General features: G+C 43.2%; 1 protein-coding gene across 1 annotated transcript in view; it reads left to right on the forward strand.

Annotated features, from left to right (window-relative positions):
- The window catches only part of SETD5 (SET domain containing 5), a 65,330-nt gene that overhangs the window by 12,967 nt on the left and 40,087 nt on the right, over positions 1–12,276 (forward strand). The window lies entirely within an intron of this gene.

Genomic DNA, 12,276 nt, shown 5'->3' on the forward strand with positions numbered 1-12,276 from the left:
CTGGAACTTGGCAAGGGCACACCTACCTTTATAGATGGTTGTGAGATGAAATCAGATTTTCATTCACTGTTCTTTAGATTCTTTTTATCTGGATAGCATAAATTATGTGATGATTCTTGATCACTAGGGAGGTGCTAGTGGGATGATAAAGTATATTTAGGGATCTCTAAGTTCTTTTGTTTTTCAACAAAAGATGTGAATCCATCCAGTTGCAAGATGATGCATTTGTTAGCAAAATTGCAGATACACCTGTAAATTGTGAAACAGCATTTTGGAAAGCAGTTGCTCAAAGGGCTTCAAGGTCTTTACAGCTTGTTGCCTCTACATTGTACTTGGGCCATTATTTTATTTTAAAGGGTTAATGTGATTCTTGGGCATATTGAGGAGGAGAAAAAAAAAAGTGGGGGAAAGGAATGTGAAGCAAAATAAGTAATCTTATAAACACAGCAGTGTTGAGACTGATACTGGAATTGAATTTTGGTTTCTATGCTTCAAGAAGAATGCCAGTGTATTTGGAGAGAATTCAAAGGACAGCTGCAGAAATGATCCAGGGACTGGAAAATAAGCCTCATGATGTGAGGTTTAAAGGAGCTCAACTTACTCAGCTTATTGAAAAGACAATTGAGAGAGGACTTGATCTTTCTCTAAAAGGACTTGGGAGATTTGCTGACAAAGGCATAGCAATATCAACTGAGGTTAGACAAATTCAATTTTAAAGTACAGTTTCTTAGTGATGATAGTAATTAAACACTGGATTTGTTTACAGGCAAGGGAAAAAGAACAAACATTCATCTTAGTCTTTTATAAAGGGCCCAACTTCTTTTTTTGGAGAAAATATGTTGTGATTTATTTTTTACAATTATGATAATGTGCCTTTCCTGACACTGGAGTTTAAGAATCTCTGAAGATTTTGTGCCATGATCAGGTGCATGAATTTGCAGTCACAGCCAAGATCATGAAATCAAGATGAATTTAGAGGAGAAATAGTTAAGCTGATACTAGAATACTGCCTTGCATAACACACATAAGATGTGAAGGGAACTCTGAAATGTAATGCTTTGTGGTGTGCATCATTGGAACACAGCTCTTTCCCATACTATGTTGCTTCAGATGTTTAAGATATGGTTAAGGCTTTCTGAAAGCCCCTGCAGAGAAGCCCTGATGTAACTGTGTACACTCACTGTATTCAGATGAGCATTCCTGCATTCCAGTTGACCGCAGCAGAAGTCTGTAAATCTTTTTCATCCTTTTTTAGAAACAGTATGAAAAAAATTGCACAATGGCAATATGATTATAATTCCTCTGAGAGTAAGCACAAAATCTCCTGGTAGGTTTCATTCTTAAATGAATATAGGATACTCTCGATCTGTCAAGTTAACTGGACTTGTTCATAAAGTTTATTTGTATTTGAAACAAATAATTGTAAGAAGTGGTGTTGTAATGGCACTTGTTTGCTGGTTTTCATGCCATCAAATGAGAGTACTTTAGCAATTCTACTTGTCCATCACTTTGTAAATTCACCTGGGGAATTGAGTGACTCAGTTTGGTAATGGCTCCAGATCATGCTTCTACTTTTTATTTGCAGTTGTGCATTCCACCACTCCCTTGACAGCTGCCAAGTTTCTGTATTTCCATAGATTACCTTGTTCCAGATGCCTTTGCAGACATGCAGAGCTCTTAAATTCCCTTCTGGTAGCTCTCAAAATCTGCTGCTTTGTGCAGGTGGAGCTCTCCCAGTTGGTTCTGCCTGAGTGCATGCTTGTCCTTGCCTGTGCAGAGGAGGACGTTGAGCTACCTGGGCTGCTCTTTTCTCTTGTGTGGCTGCATTCCTGCCTCTCCTCTCTTCCTCCTCCAGGTCCAGTCAGGGAGGAGCCCCATTGCTGTCACCTCTGCAACTGTGCAGTAAGGAAATGCTTCTATGTCTTATGAAAGAAAAGGCAGCTGAACATTTTCCAAACATTTTTTTTTTAATTTGTCATATAAATTGTGTTGTTTCAGAGGTGGGAAAGAAGTTGTCTGGCAGCTGGAAGTTTCCTTGCTTAGGGCTAGAAGGGATAGCAAACTGCAGGAACGTGTTGGGGCACTACACAGCACAAAGCAAAGACCTCCAGCTTCGAGATCAAGTGCAGCAACCCCTGCTACTCACCTTGTCCAGACAGCCCTGTCTGCCTTAACCTGCAGGAGCAGCTCGCAGGAAGTGCTGCACACAAAAGAGCTTGTGAGGCCTTAGTTTAGAAGTAGGGAAATTTTCCTCTTCCTTGCCTTCTCTCTCAGCTGTGTCATTTTTCCCCTCTCCCACAGCATCACAAGGCTGATGGAGAGGACCTGCTGGAAGAGGGCTGTCAGTCTGTTCAGCCTGGGCAACTTTTTGTATTTCAACTCTTTGCTTCATGGTTGTACATACATATGCTTAGTTGCATTTATGATAATCATGAAAAATATCCTGAATGTATTACTCTCCTCATAATTCAACATTCTAAAAAGATGGAGGTAGCAGACAGCATTACAAAGATGTGTTACAGAACCACTCACTCAGCGTCGCTTTCGTGTGAGCTCTATGTGAGCACTCTTGGCCAACTGTTTGATGTCAATGCTCCTGTGTCACCACCCACAAGCACTTAAGGTGGTTAATGGTGTGCTGTGCTCTTCTCAAGGAAGAAATTACTAATTTACGTGCAAGTCATCAAAAATAAATCAGGTTTAAGTGATTTTTGTCTTTTTTCACTCAGTAGTTGCAGGTGTTTTACTGCTAATTTTTGGTCATCTGCATTTACTTTGAAAATGTGTTCAACTGGATTATCTGCTTTCTATCTTGTTAATAAAAAAATGGGCTATTCAAAAAAGTGATCATGGCTCTCAGCACTGTCTCACCAAGCTTTGCATTTCTTGCCAGCAGTTAGGAAGTAGGTATTTAGGAGTTTCCTGAATAAGCATTACATGCTTTTCTCTCTGATTGTAAGAGCAAATCTGTGATTATATTTTAACTTTTACAAAATAACTTGTAAAAATTTATATTCCTTAGATTTAGTTGGGCCAATATATTGTTGCCTGCTGTAAATATGACTACTGGGTGAACATCCACTGTATATGGAGGACCCATATACATGCACAGCCAGGGCTTATCCATATACATCCCCATGCACATCTGGGGTGTGTTGGGTCAGTAGTACCTGCAATTTGGGATCAGTGCATATCTTAACAGTGCCAAAATACCATATATAGTGTGAGATGCAGCTCATCCAGAAAAGTGAAACACGATTAAGAACATCTTTTGGACATTGTTCGGCATAACTGAGTGTGGTTGGAAGCCCCAGAAGGGGAGCTAAGGGTGATGCTGCCTTTGGCTTTCATGATTGCTCTCCACCACTGTCCCACTGACTCAGACTGCTGTCTGACAGGTTTTGTGCTGGGAAAAGCCCATCTGCCAGAAATATGTGAATTTGCTACGGGTCCCAAAACCATCTCACATGATCAAGAGTGAAACTGGGCACCAGGTCCTAGTCAAGTGCTACAACTGGTAATGTCTCCTAGGAAGATGTCCCTGAGAAAGGGATGTGGTAGGACAGTGCAGTGGGCCGAGCCTTGAAACCTGTCACAACGTGGAATATTGCCAAAATCCTGTAAAACTCACTGGATTTTAATGCACAGCACTGATAATGTAGCTCAGTAATGGATCAGACTCTTGCAGGTGTTTTTGTCACCTGGTTTCTCACTCGAGGCACATCGGACAGACCAGTGTTTGTGGAACGCAGCTCGAGAGCGTTACACAAGCCTGGAGTAACTTCCTTACAACGCGGAGAAAAATGTATTTGCATGATCTCGAGCCCAGGTGCAAGGCTGCAAAACTTGCCAGTCACAAACCACAGAGGCCAGCTTGGAGCTGGAATAGCACTCGGTGATGGTTTGGGCAGGGGGAAGGGTCAAAACTCGCCCTGTAATGGAAAGCAGGGCTGAACCTTCGCGTGGGAGCTGCGGCTCCATAATTGCCACACTGTGTGATGTTGCCATGGCTGCCCGGGCAGTCCCTGCGCGGTTTCCTGATGTGTGAGAGCAGGCCGAGGCTGCCGGCGAGCGCAGAGCTGCCCTACGTGTTTGGGGAGCTCGGGCGTGCGCTGGCAAGCCGCGGTGATGGGAGGATCCCTGTGTGGGAGAGTGCAGCCTTTCAGCTCAGTCTCTTCCCCATCTCTTCTCTCCCAACAGATCAGAGAACGGGCTGTGATTTTTGCAGGACTTTAAAACACCTTTTTTTTTCTTTTTTTTTTTTTTTTTTTTTTTTTTTTTTACTTCTTTCTCGCCATTGTGAAGTCCTTCATTCCGCCTTAAGCCGGGGTCGTGCTAGGAGCGAGGCTGCAGTGTGAAATGGAGAATCCTGCGGGCACGAAGGAAGGCCTGGGGGGGCTTGCCGGGCCTGGGGGGTTCTGGCATGTTGTGATCCGAGAGCCTTTGGCTGCTTTGCCATCTGCATAGCCTGTGAATAGTTTTCTCTGGCACAGACCTTGTTCCTTAGTGTTGCATCATCTCTGGGAGAAAGGCCAGGTCCGGAGCCCCAGCACAAAGGCTTTCTGAAGCCGATGAAGCTTGTTCTGTGTGCGGAGCGTCTCTCTCCTTCCTGTCGTCCTTTCCATGGGATTCCTGAAGCGGCCTCCGTCCGAGAGCCCCCTCGTCAGCAGCTGCTTTTTCTCCGGCGCTTCCTGCACACCTGGCTGATGCAACGTCCGCGCTGGGAGCGCTGCCGGATCGCCTCTGAGGCCGGGTTGTTTGCCCCGGCGGGGAGTGGCCGGGCAGGCGGCCCCGTCACGTGGCGGCCTTAAATAGATGCATAAAGGACGGACAGCCAGACCTCGAGGCACAGGCACAGAGTATTTAGGGGGATTATGCAGAAATCTTTTTTCCGATACTAGGACTGGAGGTTGCAGTCCTGCTCTTGGCAACTTGTTAGTGGTTAGCCTTCCACTGGTTGTAAGTTCGGGATACTGCTTTGTGCCAGTAAATTCTGCTGATTCCCCTTCTATATTCGGTGACTTCCCGTGACTCTGGACTGTCTGAATTCTCATGGGAACTGTAATTCTCTGGCTTTGGATTTGATCCTAGTTATTGCCCTTTATTGCTGAGTTTCCCTCTGACCTTGCATGTGGTACAGGCTTTTCTCTCTGAAATACCTTCAAAACGCAATTTCAAGGTCTAAAGGTTTTTTCTTTTTCTTTTTTTTTTTTGGGGGGGGGTGGGTTGTCTGACAAGCTTTTAAATTTAAGGTTTGTCTACTTAGAAAAATTTAATCGTTGCATGGATAAAACCATTCATGTGAATACTACTGCATCCACAAGCAACACAACTTACAACAAGGAAGCGCTTTGGTCTGCTAAGATTAAACCAATGTTATTTACGTTATTTAAATTAATCTTACTTGATCCATAGCCATTTTCTGGTGTAGGCAGATCTCTTAAAACCTGAAAAACATGGGGATATATATGGATAAGGTGTGGTGGACTGAGCAGTGGTGATTCCAATATTGCTGTTCCTAGTTATCAGCCCCATTGCAGAAATGTATTGCCCCTAAAAGGCAATATGTATTTTACCTGTTTCTGCTTTTAGTCCAGTCTTCTTGGCATCCACTCCAGTTGATGAGACATGGCAGTGTTTCCTTCCTGCCACCTGTTTTGGCAAAGGCTTAGAGGAGACAGTCACAGCAGTAACATCAGCTGCCACAGCTGGATTCACTGGAGGTTGGTTGTCAAACTCTTAATCTCAGAGTATCTGTTCTGAACCTTTTTGTTTGCATTTTTGTGACATACAGACATTTGACTATTCTCCTTAACCTCATGGGAAAAGAGAGCAGCAACCTTACAGTATAGGACCAGGATAGCAATTAGGATGTGTTCCCTGCACTGCAGAATAGTTTTGCCCCATTACTGTTACAAAATCGAAAGTTTGTGGAAAAGGGATGTTTTTCCTCTTGCCTGTTCCATGTTCTTTGGTAATTTTTGTATCTTCAACTGTGGTGCCTTATGTGTAGTCCTTTTTATCTCTTGTATTACTATATCATTTCCAGAAAATAGGAGAGAACAGTATTTGCAAAAATAAAATGTAATTAATATAATAAAATATAGTAAATTAAAAAATACAGTTCTTAATGCTTCAGTTTTAGAAGAATTTGTCACCTTCACCAGCAACTTGGAATGCTGTGAGATAGAGCGACTGTAAAGCAATGTTTTTACCATAGAAGTGGGTTCTTTTTGACTCTATGTGATATTTCTGAATTTCTCTACTATTTCTGTTATTCTTTTAATTTTATTTTGATGATTTCAAATTTTCAGTGTTGTAATGTTTTCTTGAAGACTTCCTCTATTTGATCCTTAAAGTAATACGGACTTTAATACGAAGTTCTTGGTTGGGATAGTCCTTTTTGCATTTGGTTGTTGTCATTCCTTTAAAGCATCATCTGTGTCACCTGCTCAGCACACTGTGTGTGCAGACCATGCAAATGCTGCCAGGTCCCTTCTCATCAGTGTGGGGTGCAGGCAGAGTTCCCTGGCGTGTGCCTGCCACCTCCACATAAACATACCTCAGAATAATTTGGTTTGCCATGGATCACTGCTACTCTGTAATTTGCTTCTGCTTTCTAATATGGCATTTTTATGGAATTATCTTTACAAATGACTGTTCAACCAATTTAAAATCAATAAAAAGTAAACTTTCCAGTAAGGTTTTGTGATGCTAAAAGAAGGTCCGAACAAAGCCTGGTCTGACATCTTCACCCCTGGAGCATATTGAACTATCAAGGATGTGATTGAATTGTCCAGAAGAAGGTATTTCTGGAGGCAAAGTCTTACCTGCCCTTTTTTTATCACTTATTAAATTTCTCATCTATTTTTTATCATAGTGTCTGAAATCTATAAGGATTTCAGAAACAAAACAGGATTTTGTTTTAGTTTGTGTAATGTCTTGAGTGCTGAAGCAGCAGCGAAGTCTTGAGGTTATTCTTTTTGCTTTTCAAAGTAATTTCTGCAACCTTGGGTCAGTTGCTGAGAGTACTTGACTATGCATTTTGTAATTCCTCTGCTTGATGGTTTAATTTCTCTCAGTTGCTCTCTTATAATTTGTACTCCCTTAAGGTGTTGTTCACAGAGGAATTTAACTAAAATTGATGTTTTCTTCCTGAGATGAAATGATGGAATCCTGTAGATGGATATGGTGAAAATTGCCTTAAAATGACTTAAACCTAGTTTAATTTTTTAAACTTAAATTCACTTACTTTCCATCTCTTTACAAATTTTTTTCAAAATCTGTTTAACTTTCTTATACCTCAGTTTTAATAACGGCTTACATAGCTTTTACTGAACAACTGCTGATGTTAGCTATGTAGGTCTATTCATAAACATGTGTTGAGGTAGTTTGTAGTGCCTTCACAGACACTTCAAGAATAATGGGAATTGTTAATATGGTTTCATATCTTGTGTGCAACAACTTGACTGATGCATAGGCCCGTGGATACCAAAAGTGTTTTAAATCACCCATATTCTAAAAGCAGAAGTCTTGCCATTCCCTAATCGTTGACTCCAGCTCTTGTGAGTGAGGTGAGGATGAACAGGTTTCACTGGACTGTTGCTTTTTGACATTTTACATGTTTAAAATGCTGTTATTCTTGTTCTAAGAGCTTGTAAGTGTTTTGTCAAGGTTCACTAGATCCCAGAGAGCGAAGTGAGCTCTGAACTATATGTGTACATACAAGCATTTCTTTTTGCATTGGCTGCATACATATAAACCAGGAGACAGTTTTGAGAAAGGCCTAAGACAGATAAATCTTTAACCATTGCACTGTACTTGTCAAAAATTTGGTTATCATGGTATGTATAGCTAGTAATGAATACCAGTCTTGCCTGTTACTTTGATCCTTCCTGTGGTACACCAGGACTGAGTTCTTCCAGACCCCATGAGATAGAATTGCTGTCTTGCTTTGTCAGCCCACTAGCAGATGATATATGCATCTAATGATAATAGTGAATACTTACATCAATATTTCATTCTTTTAAACTGGCACAGTTGTTTCCTTTCTGCTTAGTGAACCCATCTTGTTTTCAGAGCACAGCTAAGCATTTGTATTGGTAGATTGAGGCAAATACAAGTACTTTTAGCAATCTGTTCCACAGTAAGTTGGAGGTAAATGATTTAAGGATTTATCTACTCTGCCCCTTTGTCTGTGTAGATGTCCTTACAGAGCAACATGTCTGAAATTCAGGGAATTTAATGCATTTTTTGACCTGTTAAACACAGAAAACCTTGCTCTGATTCTGTTTGCTCTAAAGGTGCTTTCCCTTCTGTGAGGATCTGACCTTGACATGAGGTTTGTGTGTGTACAGGCAGTGTCTGATTGGACTCAGGTGGACTGTGCTCATATTTGAGTGGCACTGGCTGATGAGAGGACGTTTTCAGCATGGTAATGGAAGTTCTTCCTGTTTACATTAGATGTCGCATAGATTTTGATTATTCTGAAATTTCCAAGGGAAAAAGATGTAAGATGCTAACTCTTGTTACACTGCTCCACATGCCGAATGATTTACCACTGGTGCAGATGACAGTCTAAGTATGAACTCATCAGACCTCGCTGTCTCTGTCCCAAATGAGGCTGGTGGAGAGGATACCAAAGAAGGCTGCATGGCAGAGCTGCTATTACCAGTTTTCCACCAGCTCTGGACTGGCCTGTGGCAGTATGAGGTGCAGGAGAAAAAAGTGCTTTGAATTTGACGTGGCTGGTAATGGCGTGGGAGCTTAAAGATGTGCAACTCATTATACACAGAGCTCCATCCTTTGTGGGTGACTTAGAGGCCCATTGCTCAGCACAGAGAAGATGATGGTGGTTATTGTTCAGATACTAGTAATTCTGCGTTGTCAAAAGTCTGGAATATGTTTCCAGTTTGGGGCTTTAATAACTGGGGTTCTTGAGAAGTGGGGAGAGGTAAAGGAAGCACTTGTCTGTCCTTTACTGTCTGCAAACAAGAAGTGGTCACTGTCAGTGCACATGGAGGTGATTGCCCTGTTCTCCCTGCCCTGGCTCACATGTTGAAGTTTTGCATATTCATAAAATGCTTTTGTCAGTTTGTCCACCATATGTTGTATCAGTGTTACCTTTTTATCTTTCTTGGCCATGCCTGCGACACTGGATGCACAATGGTAAAGTATTTCAGGCCCTCTGTGGACACAGACTCTAAGATGTACACTGACTCTGCAGAGGAACAGGATGAATCTGTCCTCCCCTGTTTGGTAACTGCTTTGCCCTTGAATCTGTGACTGTGGGAGGGTGCAAGGGACACGTTCTGTCCCTCCTGAGATTGTACATCATCACCTGAGCAGCACCAAAGGGTGATGGAGTCTGAATTTAGGTAGCACATGCAGTCTGTGATGCTGTACCTGGGGTTTTTTGTCTGCAGGTGAATTTTTCATGATGCTCACAAATACTGTAGAGTCTGCCACCAGGTGTTGCACACTATGGGTGCCCAGAGGTGTCTGTATGACCGAGACACGAGTGAAAACAGGAACAACCATGTCTTGAAGGAGGAAGCTCTGGTGAGCTCTTTGACTCACTATGCTTGATTGTCCCTGTTAGTACAGACTTTTAACACCACAAGTAATAGAGTTTCCAGCAGTAAATTTTCTGCCTCTGCTTTATTTGTACATGGATGGCACTGGCTGTGGAAGTGAGCCAATGCAGCGCTGCAGCCGTTGCATCCTAAACAGTTCCAAAAATTAAATTCACTGTTACAGCAGCAGGTGTTGCTTAACCTTCACTTGGCCAGCTTAGATTTATTACAGTCCTTTCTGTCAGTACAGGATGTTACCTGAAATAACTGAATAGCATATATTCACAGTGTAGGCAAGGCAACCACTCAAATGGGTTGGTCCCTTGGAGTGTGACCTGCCCTGAGTGAGCTGGGGATCCCAGCTGGGGTGGCTGTGTGGGTGGATGCTCATCTGGGCTGTTCTGATGATGTTGGGGAAGACCAGGTATCTTTATACCAGTATGACTGGTTAAGGAGGCTGGTGGGTAGGTGCCAAATTTGGGGGAAAAAATAGCTTAAAATGCTGCATTTTCAAAACCAGCTAAATATTATCTACCTGCTAGGCCATCAAAGTTCCCATTTCCATTAGATTTCAAGAAGAATTGTGTTGTAAGGGACACAGATTTGTGCTGTGGTCTGAAGCTTATTAGATTTGAATTAAGACTTCGAATTTTAGTAAAACTTCTTCCACTGGCAGAGAGAACGGGTTGTGATTTCTATTATTTTTTTTTTTCCCAAACAGTTGTATTTTTGGGGGTAGAGGTAGGAAGGACCTTGAGGATTGAATATACAGGAAATTGGCCAGTTTGATGGGTGAATATTTACATCTCAACCCCAGCATTTTCTCTCAGGATGACGTTTTGCATGTTAGCAGGCCAAGTTTCATGGAGTCCAGACAATGTAGCCTGAAGGTGATGTGGTCTTAGACAGCACCTGAAGCTGATCTCAGCAATTAATTTTCAATTGTCACATTGTCAGAGTTGAAAGTACAGATGAAATAACAGCACCAAACAGTAAAATCCGAGCATGGGTGATAGTTGGGCAAGTATTGCTGGGTCAACACAAAAGTGAACTGGAATTTGCCTTGTTTAACCTTTCAGTTTGCTATTTAGTGTTTCTCCAGTAATCTTCCCAAAAATGAGAGTTATCAGACCGTATCAGTGCAGCAGCTGACAGAAAGAGGGTTTCCTATGAGAAGTGGGTGAAAACTTGTCCCAGTTACTCCTGGACTGACCAGATATCCTGTGACTCTCTAGTTCAGAAGCTGCACCTGAAATCCTCCAGTTCTGCTGAGTCACAGGCAGGTGGGAGGCTGGAATTTGTCCTGATGAAATGTCGGGCTGCTGCCAGCTGGGTATGGTCATTGGCAAAGGGTGAGATCGATAGAGGGAAAAACATCGAAACAAGTGTTTAGAAAAATTACTGGGTGTGGGGGGGAGGAAGAGTTTTCCATGTCCCTTAAACAGAAGGATGCTTCAGACACTGAGAAGCTTGTCATATTTCTTTAAACCTCGTGTTGAGTTTTACGTGACTCGGTTGAAGCAGGGATTGATGTCTGTAGCTTTTAGCTGTATTGTAGGAGCAGTTTGTCTCATCTTGTGTCAGTGTAGAAATCACAACTCTTGTCACAAGCACAAGAAAGGGTAAATAAGACACTTCTGGAAGGTCTTTTTATTTTTCTTTTAATTTTTTTTCCAGAAAAAACACTCAAGGACACTGGGCTGTCTTGGGTTGGAGCTACTTGTGAGCTTAGTCCTGCCTGTTTCCTTTTTCATCTCCCACCTCCCCGTGAGACCATTGCTTTGGGGCATAACAGGGAATTGCCACAGACCACTTAAAAATCTTTATGTGCTACTTCTATAATTCACTGTATGCCTGTCATACTGTCTGAAAGATTTTCCATTGGGATGTATGCTGAAGAAGGAAAGTATTTCCTTGAACCAAGAGAAGTGGCCTGCCTTTTAAGACAGGAAAAGGCAATACAGCATGTAGCGTTTAAACTTTCTGGCTCTCACTCTTCATTTGCCCTTACAGTGAGTGTGTGTTTTTGTCTTTCTGGGGGTTTTGTGTATTAAACAATGGCTGGACTGTGGTGTCCAAAGGCAGTTCCCTGTGAGAAATTCACTACCCACAGGAAAAGTTGGCTCAGGGCCTCTCTGTAGCCCAGGAGGGTTTGCTGGCAGGGCCCCGAGATGCCGGGGAGCATGTGACAGCAGGCTGGCTTGTCTGCGCTGCTGGAGCCAGGGAAAGGCAGTGGAAAGTATTCAAGCTGCCCTTAAACTCTAACGTGTAGAGAGGGTGCTTGTTACCATTTTTCTTTGGTTTCGGAGCTACCTTTGCCGTCTGCAGAAATGCAGCTTTTCTCTATGTTGGTGGGGGGGGAGGGGGCGAGGAGGGAGAGGTCTGTCGAGCTGTAGAATAATAGCTCCTTTATGCTCATCTGTGTTATTGAGGTTATTTACATAACGAGGAGTTGATCCCGTTTCACCTCCGGCCGCCATCCGACCTCAGGAAGGCCGCGTTTGCGGATTTCTGCGGCGGCCGTAGCAGAGCGCTGTGGTCAGCAGGGAAGGTGGAGCCCGGGCTTCCCCGGCACGGCGGCGGCTGCGCCCCGGGGCCGCCGTGACTCACCCGGCACAGCTCACAGCCAGCGCTCCGCCGCATGCCCCGCGCCCCGCCGTCTGCCGTGGCTCTGCCCTGGGCAGGTGTCGCGGACAGTCGA

Source organism: Erithacus rubecula (assembly GCF_903797595.1).
Source record: "Erithacus rubecula genome assembly, chromosome: 13".
In the NCBI taxonomy this organism is placed as follows: Eukaryota; Metazoa; Chordata; class Aves; order Passeriformes; family Muscicapidae; genus Erithacus; species Erithacus rubecula.